This window comes from Hirundo rustica, chromosome 22, assembly GCF_015227805.2.
Source record: "Hirundo rustica isolate bHirRus1 chromosome 22, bHirRus1.pri.v3, whole genome shotgun sequence".
Taxonomy (NCBI): domain Eukaryota; kingdom Metazoa; phylum Chordata; class Aves; order Passeriformes; family Hirundinidae; genus Hirundo; species Hirundo rustica.
The window spans coordinates 1714748-1736794 of NC_053471.1; positions in this window are offsets into that span (position 1 = coordinate 1714748).

Consider the following 22047-nt stretch of genomic DNA (forward strand, 5'->3'; position numbering starts at 1 on the left):
CCAGGTCTAGTGGAAGGGGGGGTGGGACAAGATGACCTTTATGATTCCTTCCAATCCAACCATTCTGGAATTCTGTGACTAATGAAATTATCTTGATTTATGGTAAATATGCCCCTTTCCACTTTTATCTTTTTAATTTTTAATAATTTCTCTCGAGTTTGTTCTCCTTATTTATGGTAAATATGGTCATATCAATTTCTTTTTCTTTATAATTTCTCTTGAGTTTGCTCTGCCTGTGGCATATGGGAAGGAACAAGCCATGAACTCAGGGTGGCTGAGTACTGAGATGTGTGCGTACTAAGATCGATTCCTGAGGTCCCAGAGCAGTGCTGGGCTCCTCTGCAGCCTGTCACAAGGTGCCACTGACCTCACTGGGCTGTCCTGGCACTCACAGCCTCAACAGGGTTATCCTCTCCCTCCTAAGGTGTTGATACCATGTCCAAACCCTCGGGAGCAGAATATGGAGTGTTTGTGAGATTCCTGCTGATTCCTTGTGCTTCACCTAACGGGGAAAGTGTAACTCCATCCTGTCCACGCCGAGCTTGCTGTTTTGCACGTGTTAAAAGTATCATAAATACAGAAAACCGGGAGCAGAGCAAAGAGGAGCCCAGCCACGGGGTAATCCTCAGCTGTGGAGGACAGACCTTCGCAGCTGCCTGCAGCAGCTGGAGCTGGGGTCATTGAATCACAGCCTGGGTTGGGAGGTAACTTTGGAGATCATCAAATCAAAAAAGAAGAGTGTTTTGGGCTGGGAGGGATCTTGAAGTGTTCCACCCCCTGCCCAGGGCAGGGACACCTTCCACTAGACCAGGTTGCTCCAAGCCCTGTCCAAGCTGGCCTTGGACACATCCAGGGTTTGGAAATAATATCCCAGAAAGTATTAGATGAAAGAAGTTGAACAATGTGTTTAAATGGAAGCTGCGCAGCTCTGAACAAAACCAGCACAGGGGAAGGGGAGGTGAAGGAATAGGACCCTTTAATTTAAATTTGCTGATACACTTGTGAGCCTCCATCATCTAAAAGTACCCGTGCCTGGATCATGTATCTGGTCTGGTGGCTGGCATCCCTGCCCATGCAGTGGGGTTGGAAGCAGGGTTCTTTCCAGCCCAGAGCAGCCTGTGATTCCAGGACAGACGATGGATCTGGACTCCACTGCCAGGCACTTAGAGGCTGTACCGATATCTCAGGGTGGGGCAGGAACAGCGAGGATTGTGGCTCTTGATTTGGGAACTCACAGGCATTTCCAAAGATGGGGCAGACTTAAAAATAGTTTGGTTCAAGCCCAGGAGAGCCTGGCTGACACCTTCCCTCTGCATCCAGGAGCAGCCTCGTGTGCCAGGGACGCAGCACTGGGGTTCGTGCCTGTGCCACCCAAAGCACAAAGTCTCCCCAGCAGCATGGCAGGGGGATTGGGATTTTTGGCCCCCCTGGGATTTTTGAGCATGGTTTCCCATTGGCTTGTGGCAGAGGAACAGTGTCAGATTAAAGATTTGAGGCTTGGGGAGTACACCCTCAAATCACACATTCCATGAGCTTCAGTACAGCTTGCCTGGGGAAATATTCCAATTCACCAGTTTATAGGGGAATTTGTTGGAGGGAGTTGAGGATGTCTCTGATCTAACCTCCAGCTCAAAGCAGGGTCAGGTATGAGGTCAGAAAGGAATTCTCAGGGATTTTTCCAGTTCTGCCTCAAAAACCTCCAAGGACAGAGGCTCCACAGCCTCTCTGGACAACATCTTCTGCCATTTGATTCTACACATAAACCCAGGTGCACATTATTCCTTTATTTGTGGAGCTCCTAAATGCATGACAGCATGTTTATTAAAAATATAGCCCTAAAAATATAAAATACATATATTAAAAAAAAAAAAAAAAATGGGGCTATATAAAAATATAGCCCTAAAAACATGCTTATTTCTTTATAGAGCCACAGAATTATTAAAGTTTGAAAAGACCTCCAGGATTGTCAAGTCCAACATTTGACTGCAACTATAAATCCTGGTTTCTGCCCTGTCCCTTTTCCTGTCCTGATTGACAAAATTCTATTAGGAGCACGACAGGTGAGGGCAGGATGGTGGAAAGAATTGGGAAGATGTTCAGATGGCCTTCAGAGCTGGGTGTTGGTACTGACAGACACTGCCCAAAAAATGTATCTTGGTGGATTTGATTAATTGTTAAGTGATGAGTAACTTAATGCATTTTAATACTTTACTTTCCCAGAACAATTAATACGAAGCTGTTTCAACAAAGCAGAAGGAAGAAAAAAATTAATCCCCTACAAAATACCCTAAAAGCTCACAATAAATTGCTGTTTTCCTTTGGAAGGAGGAGAAATAATTTAGTCTTACTGTTCGGATGTCAGTAAGGACCACTGGTCTCAGGAGATAAGGATGAAGCCCAAAATGAAGAACACTCATAAATATTTCATTCTGACAGAATATTTTTTTTTAAAAAAAAGTGATCTGGAAAGAAAAGCAGAGGATAAACAACTATGAGCATTTCTTTGCGTGGGTGTAAGGAAAGATGCTGGCAAACAGAAGAGGTGAATCCTTAAATACAGAGAAGTCTAAAGTACAGGGAAACATGAGTGTGAGAATACAAACACAGACACTTCTGGGCAGGGCTTGGAGAAGCCAAAATACAGACGATTTCTGTTCGCTCAGAGGTAAAATTATTGGAGGAAAGGGGATGATGGCCAGCAAATTGAACTGCAGGTGTCAGTCCCTGCCTTGTTCCTGCGCTCCAGCTTTCCCTCTCTTCCCGGACAGAGGGAGGAGATGCTGATGATGCAGGAGGGAGAAAAGGGCAGCAGGAAAAACAGCCCCAGTGCGGCCAACAGCGTCCCAGGGCTGTGGGTCCTGCTGGGAGAGACCACAACACTTCCACTGCCCCTCATCCTCCTCAGTCCCTCCTCAGTCCCTCTGGCACAGAGACGCTGGGAGCGTGCCAAGAGACTGATGGTATGTGCTGATTTGCAGATGAATTTGCATGAATTTGCATACATCTCCCTCTCAGTTTGCATTCATTCCCCGAGATGCCTTTAAGAACAAGCAAAACATTGTCTGCTCTGAATGAGTCAAAATTTTCTAGTTTAGTTTTCTCTTTTGCTGATACACAACTGTATAAAAAGAATTCAGCTGCTGGTTAATTTGTTTTCTTCCGTTTCTATTGCTTTCCCCACCTCTCTTCCCCCCTCAGCTACCACAGTCATCTATTCTTCTTTTTTTTTTTTTTTTTACATTATACAAAAACTGTTATCATAAACTATTCCCTCACTTGTGCACAAAGCAGGCAATATCCCAAACTGTGGCACCGACTGTCCAATTCGCACGACACTGATGGTTCACAGATTGATCTTAGTATGCTCCACTTTTCATTTCCTTTCCTGGAGGAGCAGGTCTCAATGCCGACATCTGCTCGGCGAGAAGTTTTAGGCAAATAGAATCCCACGCAATTTAATGTTGAGGGACCATTATCCTGGTGGCTCTTTGCTGTGCAGACGAGGGAGTTGAATGGAAGATCATGGGAATGTTCATCCTGCAGGGAGCTCTGTGATTCTGGGGTGCAGCAGATATTTTGGGAATTGTGGTCACTCTGGGACCTGATGGAGTGAGAGCTAACGCTTTGTTGGAATTTTTTTCCCCTACTATCCCACCCAGAGCGTTGTTGTCTCTTCGGTGCCATTCTCTAAGTGCCCTCCAACAGTTTGTGGGCTGTGACCTCCAGCCCCTCAGCATCATCTTTGTGTGACAGCACAAACCAGCTCCTTCCACCTGTCCTGGGGCCACGTGTCGGAGCCCTGACGCCTCAGCCAGCCCCTGCCACGTCCCCTGTGAGTCGGTCACATCCTCTCGTTCTGGGTGGGGAAGGGGATTTGGGGGAAGGACAAGAAGAGGGGATCCCAGCAGCGAGCAGAGGGAACTGGTAACTCCTCCCTTCTGGTCCCGGTGCTGGTGAAGCCCAGTTTGTGGTTTCTCTGATTTGCCATGAGAGTGCACTGTTGACTCGTGTTCCATCTGTCCTCCTGGTCCTTCCCAGCAGGCTGATCCATCGCTTCCCGGGCTGCGCTGCTGACCAGGGTTACCCTGCCCTGCCCCGGAGCAGTTTGAGAGGTTCCTGTTGGCCCAGATCCGACGTTTGTTGAGGTTCTCCTGGGCTAAAGCTCTTCCATTCCCCTGCCAGCTGCTTCCTCACCTCTGGTGTTGCCTACAAACATGATGAGGCTGTACCTGAATTGTCACCCAGAGAGCACAGGGAGATATTGAACTACCCCCGGGCACTGCTTTGCCCTGGGACACTCAGATTGTCACCTGGAGTTCGTCAAACTCCAGCCTGACTGTACCCACTGCCCTTCCTTAGGGATGGTCCATTGCCACAGCCGCACCCAAGCTTTTTCACTGCATTAACTCAGTGGTGTCCAGGCTCTGTCAGAGGGGTTTAGGTTGGAGCTCAGGAACAGGTTCTTCCTCCAGAGGGTGCTGGGGCACTGCCCAGGCTCCCCAGGGAATGGGCACGGCCCCGAAGGCTGACGGAGCTCCAGGAGCCTTTGGACAACATTCCCAACACAGGGTGGGATATTTGGGGTGTCTGTGCAGGGCCAGGGCTTGGACTGGATGGTCCTTGTGGGTCCTTTCCAGCTCAGGACATTCCATGATTACATATTCCATGAGTCCGTGTCTTTCCTGAAATTCGTCTTCTGTTTTCTACCACCTTCAGGTTCCCTCCAGCTCCTTCCATTCCACTGCTTCCCTTCCACTCAGCCGAGTCCTCACCTGCTGGGTCCCTTCCTGCCTGGACTCTGACTCTTCCCCTCCTGGGATCACTGGACCTGCTCTGTGGCTCTGCGCTCCCTCGCTCTTCCCGAGCTTTGGGGTTGTTTGTCCTGGCAGAAGATGGGTTTGCCAAGCACCCTCCTGGCACGCTCAGCTCTGGAGGGATGAATTTTGCCCAGCCCTGGCTGGCCAGGGTTTGGGGAGTTGGAATGTGTTCCCGTGTGGATCTGTTCGCTCTGGTCAGGCATTATCCTCGTTGTTTGGCATCTCAGTGCAGGGCAGGACAGCCTTACGCTGATTTCTGTGAAGGCAGGAGCCTTTCCAAGCTTGTTCACGACAACCCATGAAGGGGAAAATCTCTTTCAGTGACCAGGAGAGAACTATTTAGAGTCAGTGGGACAGAGCCGGGAATGTTCTCTCATTTCCCCCTAATATAACATTGTTGCCACGCCAGGAGATGGTATTTTCCTGCTTTTTTTTTTTTTAAGTCACATGTGGAATACTTAATTATTTGTAGCTGTGCTTACTATTAACTGTAAACCACAAATCTAATCAAGTACCTGAGTTTTGTAATCAAACTCCTGAGGAAAACCTGAAGATTGCTCTGAACTTGGCATATAAATAAATGCCAGCAGAAAGAGGTGAGGCCTTCTGAGCCAGAATTTCCTTCTGAGCCAGAATTTCCTTCTGAGCCAGGGGATTTGGCACAGCGAGCTCTGAGCAAGGACTCACCTGGGGAGCTCAGGGTCCTGGAGAAGCTGAGTTATTCCATTGTCACAGAGGGAGGATGGACTGGGGATGATCCTGATGGATCAGTTAGCTACTGATCCTGTTGTTAACTACTCAAGTTTTAGCTACAAACAACATGCAAGAGGTGTTTAGAGTTAGTTTGTCGAGTTGTATCTTTTAATTAGCAATTCCCTCTGCTGTTTTTCAAACTCTAGGAGGGCAAACTGAGAATACGATCTCTAGCCAAGAGAAAAAGCCCTACTCACCCCTCAAAATCCATTCCTCCTGCTTCTCTGGAATCAGACATTTTTGGATTTGCCCCCTTTTTTTTTTTCCCATTTAACCCTCGGGTTTGCTTAGGTTTTCAGTCATTTGCTGCCTTTCCTTGTGCACCTCGCAGCAGGCAGCGCAGCAAGAGGGGTTAAAGCCTGGGAGTGTGCAGAGGACGTGCTTGACTCTCATTACTGGTTATGGCACGCAGGACAGGGAACCCAGCATGTCCTCTTTAAAGGAAAATTGTGTTCCTCTGCCTGCTTCAAGTGTGTCAGCAAAGCGAAGGATGCAATTTACTGAGTCTTTCAAAAGCCTTTGTCAAAGTTCCTCCCGAAAGTCAGGGAGAACCAAGAGCATCTCACGAAACCCTGGCATGTGACAAAGCCCGGCCAGGCAGGGGCTGGGAGCTCACAGGTGAGCCAAGAAAATGAGAGGCTGCCCTTCAAACAAAATGTTTCCTTCTGGGGTTGTTCAGCCTGGGGTAAAAGAGGCTCAGGGGGATCTTCTGGGTCTCCACAACTCCCTGGCAGGAGGGAGCAGCTGGGGTTGGGGCTTGGTTGGGCTCTGTTCCCAAGGAACAAGAGGAAATGGTTGGATATTAAGGAAAAATCCTCCACTGAAAGGGTGCTCAGCCATTGGCACAGGCTGCCCAGGGCGGTGGTGGGGTCAAAAAACCAGTCAGACCCCTCGTGCTGTGGTTTGGTGGCTGTGGGGGTTAAGTCGTGTGAAGGTTGGACTTGACGATCTTGGAGGTCTTTTCCAAGCTTGACAATTCCCTGATTCTGTGAGATCCACCACCGCCCGTGGTGCTCCTCCTGCCTGGGCTCCCAGCACTGTGTGGGCTGTCTCCAGGTAAGCACGGGCTGACAGAAGGGACGTGAGTGATGGCAGAGGAGAAGAGTGTTGCTTGTACAGAGCCCAAGGCCCAGGTGACTTGGCAGCAGAAACCTGTCCCCCGGCAGCTCTGGCAGCCAAACACCCCGGTGTCTGTGCTTATCCCTCATCATGTTATCCCAACAAATGCACCAGATCCACCAGAGGCCCCAGACAAGGAAACACATGCACCAGAAATCAATCTCACTTAAGACCTGCCGAGGGTGAGGCAAGAAAAAGCCTAAAGCAAAAGATCACGCTGCAATAAATGCTGACTTCTGGGTCAGAACTACTGCCCAAAAACCTCTTATCCTTGACAATCAGGAGCAGCCAGGGAGGGATTGTGAGGACACAGCAGCTGACACCTTTCTGTGCTGCATTTGGAAGGGGTGTCAGCTGCTGTGTCCTCACAATCCCTCCCTGGATGCTCTGGATCGGTGTGGGAAGTGGATTTTGGATAACAATTTTTTGCAGTGTGCCCCCAGCCGTGCACCACATCCTGGTGGTTGTACCTGTGCACGTGAGGGTGCAGCGGGGCAGGACCAGCTTCTCTGGGGAGTTAAATTAAATCACATCCAACCCTTTTCTCCTTCCTGACGGTTTCTCACGGGTTTTGGTGCACTCACCACCATCAGTCCAGACTCTTCCCTCCTGGGACGGAACCTTTCTCCTGCATTCCTGCAGAAGCTCCTCGGGGCTGCTTTGCATGGCTGGATGGAGAGATTTCCTGCATAAAGAGCTCTGTCCCTCTTCCCTGAGCACGGGGTGCCTGTCCCAGCTTGCATGGGAATCTCAGGGAAGATGTATTACTGCAAATGTTTTCTGTGCAGAGTGAAGGGTGAGCAGCCCCACAGCTTCCCAGGGGCCAGGAGAAGGCCTGGCTGCCTGGTGTGCAGGTCCCTGGCAGCACAGGGGGAAGGACTCAGTCCCTAGGGGAAAAAAAAAAGAGAAAAAGAAGAAAAAAAAAAAAATCCCGATTCCAAACTCCTATTTGCCTTTCTCTGCAGACAGCAAGTGTCTTATGGGGGGAGATGGGAGACAAGGACTTGGGGAGCAGGGAGAGAGACAGAGGGCTTGGGAAGGAGGGAAATACTGCCAAAAATCTGTGTCTGCAGGCAGCAGGAGGGGACAAGTTGAGACCTGAGGATGACACACCATTTTCTGTGGTAAGTTGGCAGGTGGTGAAGGGGCCAAAGGCTGTAAGTCACAGACCTGGAGGTGTTTCATTGTGCTTCCCAAAGCTCCAGCAGCGCTCAGTTCCCTGGGGAGCTGGGTCTGCTCGCCCCAGCTCAGCAGGGCTTCGTGTGTGCCCTCACCACAGCGCCCATCGCTGGAGAAAACCTGTCTTGGGACTCCAGGAGGGCTTGGGATTCCCTGGTGGTGAAGTGGGACCACGGGGATCCATATAATCCTTCCTCTGCACCCTTGAGCAGGTGAATTTGGGCATCTGAACCCTCCTTCCTGCAAGATCCTGCATGTCCTGCTGTTTTCATGTGTATGAGAAGGGCAAGGGAGCTGATGGTGGCAGGAGATGCACCAGCAGCAGTGCTGTGATTAAATTACAGTCAATTCCAGCTTCGATTCCTGCTCTCCTGTGCCTTCCTTCCTCCCCTCAGGGTCAGAGCCAACCAACGAGTGGATGGAGTTCAGTTACAGGGACAGACCATGGCATCCCACCCAAATTTCCTGTCCAGAGGCTCCAACTATGCCTTGTCTCCTCCAGAGAGCAAATTTCTGTGCCCCAGAGGTGGCCCTGGGCACAGAGCAATGTCCCACCAGCAGCCAAGGCCTCCTCCCAGCAGGGCAGCACTAGGAGACCCTCCTGGAGGAGCCCAGTCACTCTGTGGCAGGAGGGAGCCCAGGAGGACCTGGCGTGGAAAATGCCTTCACCACATCAGTGTTGATGGAGGAATCACAGAATCCATGGAATGAGAGAGTGGTTTGGGTGGGGAGGGACCTGAAAGATCATCTCATTTCACCCCCCTGCCATGAGCAGGGACACCTGCCACTGTCCCAGCGTGCTCCCAGCCCCATCCAACCTGGCCTTGGGCACTGCCAGGGGTCCAGGGGCAGCCACAGCTGCTCTGGGCACCCTGTGCCAGGGCCTGATCCTTCCTCACAGCCAAGAATCCCTTCCCAATCTCCCACCTAACCCTTCCCTCTGTCCATTTGACGTCATTCCCCCTTTTCCTGTCACTCCATCCCTTGTCCCCAGTCTCTCTCCAGCTCTCCTGGAGCTCCTTTAATCTCTGAAGGGACTCTGAGGTCTCCCTGGAACTTCTCCAGGTGCACACCCCCCAGCTCTCTCAGCCTTTCCTCATAGCAGAGTTGTTCCAGCTCTCACCTCGTGTCCCCTTCCCTCTCTGGCTTTACTCCTTACTTATGGAATAGCCCCAGAAGCCAGGACAAGGAGCACAGTGCTCTCTGGAAGAGGAGGAAGCTGCTGTGGGAAGCCCTCCGTGGTGGTCATCAAGAGCTGAGCCCCAGTTTAGTCTGTCACTAAATCCTCCCAGGGTGGTGCACAGTACTGAGAGGGCTGGAGGACAGACAGAGAATGTCAGGAATGTCAGTCTGGCTGCACCCCGGGAATGGCAACTGGAATGGTCCCTGTCGTGGCACAGGGTTACCCAGAGCAGCTGTGGCTGCCCCTGGATCCCTGGAAGTGTCCAAGGCCGGGCTGGACAGGGCTTGGAGCAGCCTGGGACAGTGGAAGGTGTCCCTGCCCATGGCAGGGGATTGGAATGAGATTAACTTTGAGATCCCTTCCGACCCAGACCAGTCTGGGATTCTGTGATTTTATGATTCCGTGCTTCAGCCCCAAATTCCCATTTTCTGTGTGCTGGGTGATTTTTGGCACACGGTGATGGCTGGTCACCAGCTGCTCGCCCAGTTTAATTGAGCCAGCACTGGCTTTTGTCTCTGTGCTGAGCTTCACCCCTGGAGCGGGAAAACTCTGACCTGTCACACGATGCTTTCGTGGCTTGAGGCATCTGGGAGCTGCATTATCAGGACAGGTCAGAGCGCTCTGATAAAGGCCACCTCAGCCTTTCCCACTGACTCAGATGCTCCTTGTTGTGAAACACTTCCCTCTTTCCCAACACTGCAGTCCCAGCCAAGAGGATCACGCAAGAGCCAGGGAAAACACTGAGGAAAAAGCAGGGTGTAAAAGAGTTTGTCTAAACAAGTTCCCATCACAAATCCCGATCCTTAGTTCAGCAACAGTGAAAAATAAAAGATACAATTTCCTCCAGAGGTGAGATAATGGTCAGACATCCTACTGCTCACCACCACTGTGAGACCAAGGCAGGACAAATCCCTTGAGGATGGGGGGAGAACGGTCAACAGATCAAAATTCAAGTGTTACCCAAGACCAGGATGCTCAGAACAGCGACCTGCAATTGGGAAGAGGTGAATATCTCACCCACCCATCAGTGCTGCCAGCCAGGGCTCAGCACCAGGGAACAGGGGAGACAAATAATTCCTGTTTACAGCAATAAAGAGATCAGTGCTGAGTAGGGAACTGCATCCATTCACACCCGGGCTTACCCAAGTGCCCCACTGGGGCCAACTGGTTGCTCAGGTACGGGTGATTTGTTTCCCAGGCAGGCCAGAAAAACTGCTCAGGAACATTTTGATGTGCTCTCAATTACTTTTGGAGTCAGTCAGAGGAGGGCTTTGGGTCAGCTGGGAGTCTGTGGGAGTTTTAACAGCACCGCTAATGGCAGCAGAGGGGCTGGAGCTGGCTGTGGGTGCTGCTGCTCCCCCTGACCCTTTCTGGCCATTGTCCAGCTGCACTGTGTTCGCACAGAGCTTCAAGATCCCCTTCCTCCTGTACAGGCCTTTCAAACTTCTATTTAACCCCGAACATCCCCCCAGACCCCGCTGTGTTTCTTGCATGGAGTCCCTCCCACCCCTTCCCGCCTTGCACAAATTCTAATATTCATCACAGAGCTCAGGAGTGCCTTATGGCTTAATAAAGCCTGTCTCAGTCAAGGGAAAAGATTTAGACAGGAATCAGCTCGCTCAGCAGAGGAAACTGTTCTAACAAACTCATCAAGCCATTTCCCATAGGAAACCCGTTCCAAAGGCACGTTGGCAAGCAGCAGCCGAAGACAAATGGAGATCAATTTGCCGGATAAATTGCGCACTGCAGACAGGAGGGTGACATAATTGTGGGTTTTCTTCTTGTGACAGGTGAATTTCAGGCCCAGGGCACCTTAGATCATACAAAATCATTTGTTAAGGAAATAAAGTTTGATGCGAGCTTACCAAACCCTGGACAGTGTGGAAAAGGGGAAGGATATGCTGTTGGATGCCTCAGAGCTGCAAGGAGTTAATTTATTTTTAAGTGATGCCTTAGGGAAGGCTGAGCTGAAACAGAGACTGGACAGAGCAGGGGAATAAAGCAGGTATTTATTGAAAGGCTTCCAGGATCCACCTTGGGCAGGACAGGGCCTGGCCAGGGCTGTACCCAAGGTGGACCCGAAATGGTCACAAAATGGCTGGCTGGGCACGAGATCTTACAGTTTTATAAGTTTTGTTCCATTTTCACATTGGGGTTTAATTGTCCAATTGCAGCTCCAGGCTGTGAGGTCCCATCCTTCTTGTTCCTCCCTCCAGCCACCATGGTTTGTGCTTTTGGGCCTGAAAGTTGTCCTTGGTGTGCAGCGGGAAAAGGATTTGTTTTGTGTCCCTGCTGTGTGCAGCGAGCTACCAGCACTGACTGTGAGCTCAGAACTGCACCCCTGGGCAGCACAGAGCCTGAAATACATGGAAGATAAAACTCAAGTCATCATAAGCACCCACACTGCAAGGGACTCAGTGAAGGTGTAGAAGGAACAGAAATAATTCACCGTGCCCACAGAGCCTGGAGCTGCCCAGCTCATCCGAGTGCTGCCGAGGTCTGGGGGGTGCGGGGTGGGAAGTGATGGTCCCGTGGGGGACGAGAGGGAGCTGTGATAGATGAGAAGCAGAGATTCCGCCAGGGCTGGGTTTCAGCCCGTGTCCTTTGGTCGTTTGTAAATTGGTAATCAATAGGAATGTTTACTGGAGCTTTCTGTGAGTGCAGAGGCTGCTGAGCCATCAGAGCACCCTGGGGTTCTTCTCATGGCACAGCCCTGGCTCTGCCTGGCTGCTGCAGAGGCCGGTGCTTCCCATAACTGGTGAAGCTCAGGAAAATACTGCACTTGGCAGTACGACTGATGATTTCTTTGGTTTTACTTTTGCGAGGAGTTGGCCAGAGCAGCTGTGGCTGCCCCATCCCTGAAAGCATCCAAGGCCAGGCTGGATGGGGCTTGGAGCCACCTGGGATAGTGGAAAGTGTCCCTGCCCTTGGCAGGAGGTAGAACTGGATGGGATTTAAGATTCTTTCCGACCCAAACCATTCTGTTTCCATGAATGTGTTATTTCCAGCCTTGCTGCCTCTCACATAATCAAACTGTAAGTTAAAGTCACTGCTAGAGGCACCACAGAAATTCTGTGTAAGTACCTGAAAATCAGGCACTTATCTCAACAAATTTCCCCTGTGGCTTTCTGCTCGTGCTCTGCCAGTGAAATCTTCTATCCCCGTTTCCCTGACACATTTTCATGCAAAGCCGCTGCTACTCCAGCAGAGACAGGCCTGCAGCCCGGGGGACTTTCATCCCCAGGGGACTCAAGAGGGGTTTTCAGCGGGGAGCTGAGCCCTGCAGCCCTGGCCCTCAGTGCTCCTGCTCTGTCCCTGCTGCCAGGGCTGCTGGCACGGGCACCAGCCCCTGCTTGAGTGGCTCTTCAGCCACCGAGGCCCCAACAAAGGCAGGGTCACACACGGTCGCTGTAATTAAGGTCTTTATTTTCCAACACGTTTCCCTGTCAGCCATGCTCCTGCACTTTTGAACTTCCCTGCCATTGGGCTGGGGCTCCTGGGGATGCCTTGCTGCCGCATTTTTATCCCACTGTTGTTCCCACTTATCCCCATCACCTTGGTGCTAATGGATACCCAGACCCCCCAGCTGGTGGCTTTTGGGCAGTGAGGTGGAAGCCCTGATCCTGCTGTCACACACAGACTCCTGGAGCTGTGCCTGTGACTTTATATTCCTGGGATTACCCTCAGCCGCAGCCTGTGTGACACAGGTCCAGTCGAACCCTGCGCTGCATCCATGGGATTATTCCAGAGCTGCACCTGGGCACACCCGGTGTTCCCACTCGGGATTTTTCCCTGCCAGTGACAAGGACTTGGCACTTTGCCCTGAACAGGTTGCCCAGGGAAGCTGTGGAACCTCCATCCTCGGAGATAACCAAAAGTCATCTGGAAATGGTCCTGGGCAATTTGGTGGCCCTGCTTTAGCAGGGGACATTGGACTAAACTCCAGAATTGGACCCCAGAGATCCAAATGACTTCCAGGGATTCTGGAGATTCCTCCCTGCCCCAGCCAGTCTGAGACTTGGTGATTTTCTGCTGTTTCACTGAGGCTTTGCCAGCCCAGCCCCGTACAGATGTGCTGGTTGGGGCTCACCTCAGCAGCCCTGAGTGACCCAGTGCCACACGTGAGCAATTCAGCTGCAGAACTCAACACCACAGGACGCTTTTGTACTGCAAGCTTTCTTGGGTGCAAAACACCCTTGGGTAGACTAATAAAATAATAAACATCACCTTTTTTTTTTTTTTTTTTTTAAATATGCATAAGCCACAGACGCTGAGAGGAGGTTTAAAGAACAGTTTTATTCTGTTTTCGCACCCGCCCCAAGGCCTCCAGCCCCGGGATGGAGCCGAGGCACCGCGCACAGCCGGCGCCAGCCAAGCCGTGTTCGGAGCTGGCACCTCCGTGGGATTCCGGCAGACGGAGTCCTGGCTTTGGTGTGACAAGTCCTGCTCCCCCCTTTCATCAGGACGTGCCTGGGTCAGGGCTGCTTCTCCCTGCTCAGGTTTTCAAAGGCTCCACATCAAAGTCAGCCCGTGGATTCCTCGGTTTCTTTCATATATCCCACAATGGCCTTGTTAAATCACAGGAACCTTCGCGGCTTTTCTCCTTTCTTTCCTTTCTTGCTCTGCTATTTTTTTTTTTTTTTTTTTTGAAATAATCTTTTCAACTGGGGGGAATTGATAAGGGGAAGTGGTTGTTGGGGGAAGGAAATTTCTTCCGCAGCATTTCTTTAGGAGTCTTGCTTATCAAAGCGCTGGAAAAGAAGCACCAAGGAAAATGCAAGCAGATGGATGAGATGCTTTCCTTTTATATATATATTTTTTTTCATGTAGCTTTGGAGAAGTATTTTGATTTTCCTGTTCTTCTCCTATTTCCCCCCAATTTGAATCTACAAATTTCAGCTGGGGAACTGGCCAGAATCACCCCAGTGACCCACGGAATATCCATTTCATTTTTCTTGCCTTAAACTCCCACGTTACAGGACCAGAGAAAAATGGTAAAACCCCAAATTCCCATATTTGTGCTGGGTTCCTTGAGCCCACAGGAACGTGATGCAGCTCCCAGAAGGCCAAATAATCCAGGGGCTCACACTTTTGGTGTGAAAGGTGTGAGTAACTCGGGCCAAACGGGGCACACTGGGTTCTATTAAGTCATCTGGGTGTCTGTTAATAAATCCTGCCAGCTCCCACTCACCCACAGCAACCGTGCCCAAATTCTCCAATGTAGCACCTGCTTCCAGGCAGATCTCTTTGGAATTTGCCTCCTTTTCTTTAACCTTCTCAGAGTTTTTCTCCCTCCTGACATGAAAGAAGTGGAGGTTTTCTCTAGGCTGTTACTGCCACTGCACCTTCCACCACTTCAAATATTCAGTCTAAACTTAGTCTGTGAATCCTTCTCTATCTTTTCCTTGCACGGCCACCTTCCAATTGCTTAAAACATCTGCTCTCCAGGCAGTTTGAGTTCCCCAAAATATTTCCAGAAGGGTGATTTGGTCTCCTTCAGATTGTTATTTTGCTGCTGGGCGATGTCCTCCAGTCTGCTCCCCTGAGTGTCAGTCCAGCTCTGGAGATGTCTCCTGGGTGGGAGATGCACTGGGAACGCTGATGAGCTGGACGGGTATCCTCACCCTCACCAATGCAGATCACAAAAATGGATTTGTGTGCAAAGATGCCCCTTCCCCCGGGGCCCCAAAGGGCAGCGCAGCCCCAGCTGTGTCAGCAGGAGCACAGCTGGAGGGATGGCGTTGTTCCCACCTACTCAGCATTCCTGGGGCTGCATCTGGAGGACTCTGGGCAGTTTGAGGACACTCTGGGGAGGCCAGAAAAGCGTGAAAAGTCCATTGGAGAGTCACTGAAACATCCCAAAGTACTGGGTGCATAGTGTGGGAGGGAAGTGGGGCTGCTTGTCCTGGCTGGGGAAAGCCTGTGGCAAAGGTTTGATGTAAAATCTCTGGCCCTGGGAATTTTCAAAACTGGATTGGACAAGGTAATGAGAAATCACCGAATCAGAGAAAGGCTTGGACTGGAAGGGACCCTAAACATTATGCAGTTCCAACCCACTTGCCATGGCACTCCCTACACGAAGGGTGCTTGGACGCTTCCAGGGATGGGGCGACCACAGCTTCTCTGGGCAGCCTGCTTTGACTTTCAAGTTAGCCCTAGCGGCAGATCGGGATGTTGAAGGTCCCCAGAGGGTTTTTCCACCTTTCTGTGACCCCAGGAGAGTCAAAGAGAACGTTTAGGGCACAGTGTACTCCTCAGCCTCTGCACATACACCTTCCCAGCTCTTGCTCACAGCTGGATCACCCCGAGTGTGCCTGGCTGGAGGTGTGGCACAGCGCTGCTCCAAAGCTTCTGTTTCACCACAGGTGTACAGCCCTGGGCTGGCAGGAGTGGAAGGATTGCACCAGTCCTGGTCATTTCTCATCCAAGTTCAGCCAAAGGAAGGCACCAGGTGATCACCCTCTGGGAACGAGTTTCCCAGTTTCCTACAGGATGTGCTGTTTGCATTCCTCCCTGAGCTCTCCCTGCGTTTCCTGCCAAGGTTCCTGTGCCAGCAGGAATTGCCATATCATGCAGGGACCATCCCTAGGTCTGCCTACACACCACACCTTTGCCTGACCCTGTTTTCCCACCTAATAGGAGAGGCCATGGTGGGAAGAACATCCACAGCTTCCTCTGGTTCCAACAGTCACGTCAAAAGAGGGAGCAGATGGACTGATGGCAAAGGTTGGAAGGGGAGATGACAAGAACATTCTGTATTTCTGTGCCATCTTGGGTCACTTCTTGTGTCTGCACACATCAAGCAGCTGCTGGGAGCTCGGGGGTGGGGACCCTCAGAGTCTGTCTGAAGGGTCTGCGTTTAAAATCAGATATTTCCAAGGCTGTGAGGTATTGCTGGATGTGGTGTGAGAGCAGAACAGTGTCCTCAAGCTTTCAGAGGGTGGGGGAATGTTGTCACCTCCTTTGCTCATCACAAACTGCCTCCAGCATCCCAGTGTTCCCACCTGCAGGAACATGGCCTCTGGGTCTCCAAGCACAGCCCCAGAGACTGGTCTGGATCCAGACTGGCTCTGTTTGCTCAAATACGCCCTTGAGCAATTGCTCACAACTTGTCTTGGCCGGGGATCAAGCCCTGTGACAGCACATCCCAATCTCACATCTCATCCCAGCCCAAACCGCTCCCAGCAGCAGAGACACCTCAGTGTTCACAGCCCGCTCCCCTCCCCGCTCAACGCCCACCCCCAGACCCGACGGTGTCTCCTGATAACCTGCTGGCATCAGAGGAGATCAGATGTTCTCAGAGGTACACAAAGCATTTCAGAAGTACCTCTCTACCGCTAGAGAAGGGTTTGGCAGGAATTTCCCAGCCCACCCTGACCTTCCTTCTCCAGGGCAGAAGCCAAACCCTGATTTCCCCACCCTGCTGTGGCTGTTGTGGTCCCACTGTTGTTGCCGTTCCCAGTGGCCTCACGCTGCGGGTGCAGTTTGCAGAGCCCATGCAACTGTCAGCAAAGGGTTTCCTCAGGCTCATCCCTGCAGGGGCTCCATCCCCACCTGCCACGGACAGCACGGAGCAAGGACAGGCACCTTCCTGTCCTCAGGGTCTGTGAAGGAACAAGAGAGCTGGAGAGGGACTTGGGACAAGGGCATGTACTGGTAGGACAAGGGGGAATGGCTTCTCACTGCCAGAGGGCAGGGTTAGATGGGATGTTGGGAAGAAATTCCTCTCTGTGAGGGTGGGGAGGCCCTGGCACAGGGTGCCCAGAGAAGCTGTTGCTCCCCAGTTCTTGGAAGTGTCCAAGGCCAGGTTGGACAGTGCTTGGAGCAGCTGGGGACAGTGGAAGGTGTCCCTGCCCATGGCAGGGGGGTGGAACGAAAGGAGCTTTAGGGTCCCTTCCAATGCAAACCATTCCATGATTCCATTTCTGTGATCCAGGAAAGTGAGTTGTGTGGGATGGGAGTTACAGCAGCCTCATGGGGAGTGTGGGGGCGGTACAACCTGCCAGCTGTAAGCACAAATACGGCTTAAATTCTTGTCTGCCTGGATTTGAGACATCCTCCTGAAGCTGGAGCTCTCCAGTGCCAAGGCTTGGCTCTGTGCCTGTCTTAAGTTGAGCTGGAGGTGGGGACAACACCCAGTGCCTTGCGGAAAAGCCCAGTGGGGAGAACGTGTGAAAGAACACCAAAAATCCGTGTATGATCCCCAGATGCAGAGCTGCCCTTCCCCGGGACAGTGCCAGCTACAAGGAGGGTGTTCTGATGGGGCTGGTGCAGAGCTCCCTTGCAGGTGCTTTGCTGGGAATTCACAGTCCCACTGTGCAGGGGGACACAGGAACACAGTCCCGGGATGAGTGAAACAGGAGTTAAACATGCTGGAGTTTGAAACCTGGCTTGAAACCTTTCGGAAGCAGAAAGCAGAGGAAACAGCAGTGGGCTGGCAGCAGGACGGGAGGGTGGAGGGGGCTGCTGCTGGAGAAGCTCATGTATATTCCCTTCTCCAGAGCTGGAAAACAGGCTCCAGCCTGGCCACCCCTGCTGCTTCAGCAGACACAGCCACAGAGCAGAGGAGGCTCTCCTGCCCTCGCACACCTTCCTGGGGAGAGCGCCATCAAAAGCAACTGGGTTTTTGTGCTCAAATGCTCAAACAGCATTTCCTATCAAAAAGGTTCCCTTGATTATTTCCCAGCCAACTGCAAACCTTTGCAGTAGCCCAAACATCACAGGAGGAGGCTGAGGGACCGGCTGTGAGGCCAGCTCAGGGCAGCCCCATCTCCTCGGTGCTGAGCTTAAATTGTTCTTCTCCCAGCACCAGCCCAGAGCACGAGGGAGCGCTTGGGAATCATCAAACACCCCCTGCCCTCCATCCATATTCCCCCGCCTGATCCAGCTCCTCCACAGCAGTGTGGACAACACAGAGCTGTTTTGTGCTATTTATGTGTCATGTGCCTCAGTTTCCCGGTTTCCTGCGTGCTGAGGAACAAGTGGGATAACATCCTTCTGCTCCAGGAGATAACGAGGAGTGGCTGCTGGGCACACAGGACTCCAGCTCTCCAAACAAGGCGTAATCAAAAACCTTGTTTGGCATCAGTGCTGTGCTCCAAACCTGGGGACAGAAACTCCTCTGCCTTTCATGGAATTATGGAATTATTAAAGTTGGAAAAGCCCTCTAAGACCATTGAGTCCAACCATTCTCCCAGCACAGCCAAGGCCGTCACTAGATGATGTCCCCAAGTACCACACCCACGTGCTTTTGAACACTTCCCCACTGCCCTGGGAAGCCTGTGCTAATGCCCGACCACCCTTTCTGTGATGGATTTTTCTCTAATATCCAACCTAATCCCCGCTTCTGCAGCTTCCTGACACCTGCTGTAGATTCCGTGTGGTTCAGAGCCTTTTTACGGAGCTCTCTCATCCAAATGAAGAGGAGGCAGGAAAGAGGATGAGATCTTTCACAGAGTCACAGAATCATTTAGGTGGGAAAAGCCCTCTAAGACCATTGAGTCCAACCATTATCCCAGCACTGCCAGGGCCACCACTAAGAAAAGACATTCCTATCAACACAAAGTCTTTCTCCTCCCAGAGTATCTCTGCCTTACAGCAAAGCTCTGGCTCTCACTCACTCTGGGATGGTTTTTGAAGCAGATCTCTGGAAATCTCCAGCGGGGACAGAAGACGGCAGGATGAGACAGGGCAGAAGGACACAGGTGTCATCAGTAATAGCTGTTGGAAAAGGCCGGGGAGTGGCTGTAGCCAAATTCATTCTTCATTCCCACTGACCATGTCTCCTGAAAGTTCAGAATAATCGAATTTGGAATATCTTGAGCTGGAAAGGAACTCACGAGGATCATAAAGTCCAGCTTCCAGCCCTGCACAGGACGGCCACAATTTGCCTGACTGAGCATCTTGCCTGTTATTAAAGGTCATTTTTTTTACCCTGTGATCTTCCATGATGGGTGTAAGGAGCCAGGGACAGGACCCAGCAGCAGTGTATGGAATTGCTAGTCCTATAAGCTGGCAGGAATTAGGGAACTGAGACAGAGTGGGCAGTGGATCAGCCAGTGGAGAGGCACACACAGGAGCAGAGTGAAGGAATGTGTAAGGAAAAGTTACCAGAAGAATTCCCTGGAAAAGATGGGGCATCAGAAAACTTAATGCCAAGCCCAGAAAATGAGGGCAAACAAAAAATTGAACGAGAAAGAAGGAATGCTCAAAGTAAGGAGAGCCAGTCACATGCAGGCCTCAGAATAGAAGGAAATCATGATGGCTGGGGTCAATATTCCAGCAGGAGCCAGGGCAGAGCTCTGAGAATTCAGCATTTCTCATTAGAGAGGAGCACGGGCTCTTCTCAGGTTTGGCTTTGCAGCTCATCAGCCGTGGAGGGAGAGAGGGAAGGGGGGATGGAGGAGTCGGGTGGGAGCCCATCCTCTGCGCTGGGACCATGGGCATGGCAGGGGAGGAGCCACCTTGGCCCAGGAATACGAGGGGTTCTCACACTTACTGTGCTTCCCCAAGGTCTCTGCGAAGGTGTCAAGGTGAATATCAAACGGTCCTGAGGAGCCCCAGGAATTGGGCTAAGGATGCAGTCGCCATGGCAACAGAGTGGCTTTTGGTCGACGATATTGAGTGATGTGTCACATTCATAAAGTCACAGCGCTGAGTGAGGCAGCGCCTCCGAGGAGCCTTTAAAGTAACCCAGGATGGAGCAGAGAGAGCCAGGGCTGGGACTGGGGCTGGGGCTGTGATTGGGACTGGGACTGGTTCTGGGGCTGGGACTACTGAGACTGGGATTGGGACTAGAACTATGTGACTGCTGCTGAGGCTGGGGCTGGAGTTGGGATTGGGACTGGGGCTGCTGGCTCTGATGGTGTTTATTTCTGGGCAGAGGTGTTCTCAATTCACCTCCTTCCACATGAAAGCTGGCAGTTTCCATTGTTATTCCACACTGTGGCATGCGTAGAGGTAGGGAAGTTCAAAAGCCAGCAGATGGATCCAAACCACAATGTCCTGTTTTACATTCATGCCATGACCTTGCTCAAGATTAACCTTTAGGATAAACCTTCCTGAAAACAGCTGAGCAGAGGCATTTTCTTCTTTTAACAGGAGGTGATAGAATTATGGAATGTCCTGAAATGGAAGGGATCCACTGGGATCAGAGTCTAACTTCTGACCCAGCACAGACACCCCAACAATCTCACCCTGTGCCTCAGAGCGCTGTCCAAACACTCCTGGAGCCTCGGGGTTGAGCCCATTCCCTGGGGAGCCTGGGCAGTGCCCAGCATCCTCTGATGGAAGAACCTTTCCCTGATCTCCAACCTAAGCCCCCTGACACAGCTCCAGCCATTCCCTCGGTCCTGTCACTGTCACCAGAGCAGAGATCAGGGTCTGTCTCTCCTCTTCCCCTCAGAGGAAGTTGTAACTGGGATGAATCTCCCCTCAGTCTCCTCCCGCTGCTCCTTACAATGTTTCCCCTACACCCTTCCCCATCCTCGTGGCCTCCTTTGGACACTCTCTAAGAGCTGAAATGATACCTTAATGTACTTACCGTGTCTTTGTGTCTCCTCCTCTCCTGGAGGGCTCAGGTGTTGGCTCCCTGAAGCCCTGCTTTCACTCGCTACGCGGTGTCCAGAGCCTCTCTGAGCTGCAGCAGAGCCCAGCCCTGCACAGTCAAGCAGCCACACACAGAGATCCTGGGGCACATCCCCCACCTCAGCTTCCCTGGACCCAAACTGGGGAGCTGGTGCTGCTGGGCACAGATCTGGAAATGCAGAACCTGTCTTGCTCTCACCCTGCAGCACAGAACTGAGCTGAGCTCATCCCAGAGGTCTCTGGACAAGTCTCTGCCCTTTGGACTGTGTGTTTTGTTTTTTTTCCTTACCCAGTAAATGTCAGATGTAAAACACCTAAACACTCAGAGCAGAACCTCGAGACATGGGGTTTTTTTCCCAGCAGATGTCAGATAAAAGATTTCCCACCTACTTGTTCCATAACCTGCGGATTTTACACTCAGTTTCAAAACACACACATAATGCATTGATGCTCCTTTTCCAATTTCAAATGCTCACAGAGACTCAGGGTGGTGGGGGGAGGTACTTCTGTTCTCCCTTTCCCAAATAACTGTAGTGATCCCTCCAGATCCCAATAGGGATGTAGGATTTGCCCTTCGTCTCTCGGGCAGGTGCTCTCATTGCAGGATACGACACAGCTGTATGTGTTTTATAAGAAGACAGAGGTCTAAGTGTCTAAACACAGGAATAAGTTTCATGCTCCAAATCCCAATTTCACAAGTTGCCTAAGTGCTGCTCTTGGATAGACACGTGAACTCATGTGGAAGAAGCTCCATGCAACCTGTGTCAGTGCCATCTCCAGTGCAGGGCCGTGGACATCCCTGTGCTCAGCATCATCCTTGTCACAAACCCTGCTCTCTGAGCCTGGACTTGCCATTTTCACTCCAGTGTGCATGTGCGGGTCCCCCCAGCTCAGCACTGCAAATTTCATCCCTGGAACTGGGCTGCTGCTCCTCAGTTTGGGAAGTGCTGCACATCACAGAGCAGGAGTCCATCGTGAATTCAGCCAGAAGAACATTGTCATGATGAGGGATGAGCGAGGAGGAAGAAGGAGTTGAACATTAATAACAGTGGACAAGACTTGTCTGCATTGATGGATGGTTCTAGTACCAGGAAATCAAAACAGATTTAGACTGGACTTGGGATAATTTGCGAATTGGGCCAAAGCAAATGAACCCACGAGCACCTTTTTGTTTCTCTGTGCCCTCAAACCAGCATTGCAGACACATGAAAAGAAACCTCTTTTCCCCAGCTGGATCCCAAATTGCTGTTTCAAAAGACAGACCCCCTTTGAACAGGTGTCTGTGGGGTGTTTGTGACAAGGTTTTGATGGGGAGAACTCCGTGGGAGAGCAGGGGTTCCCCGCAGTGCGTGCAGGACCCGCCCTAGAGCAGATGGAGGCTCCTGGCAGGAAGCACAGCCTGTGGAGGAG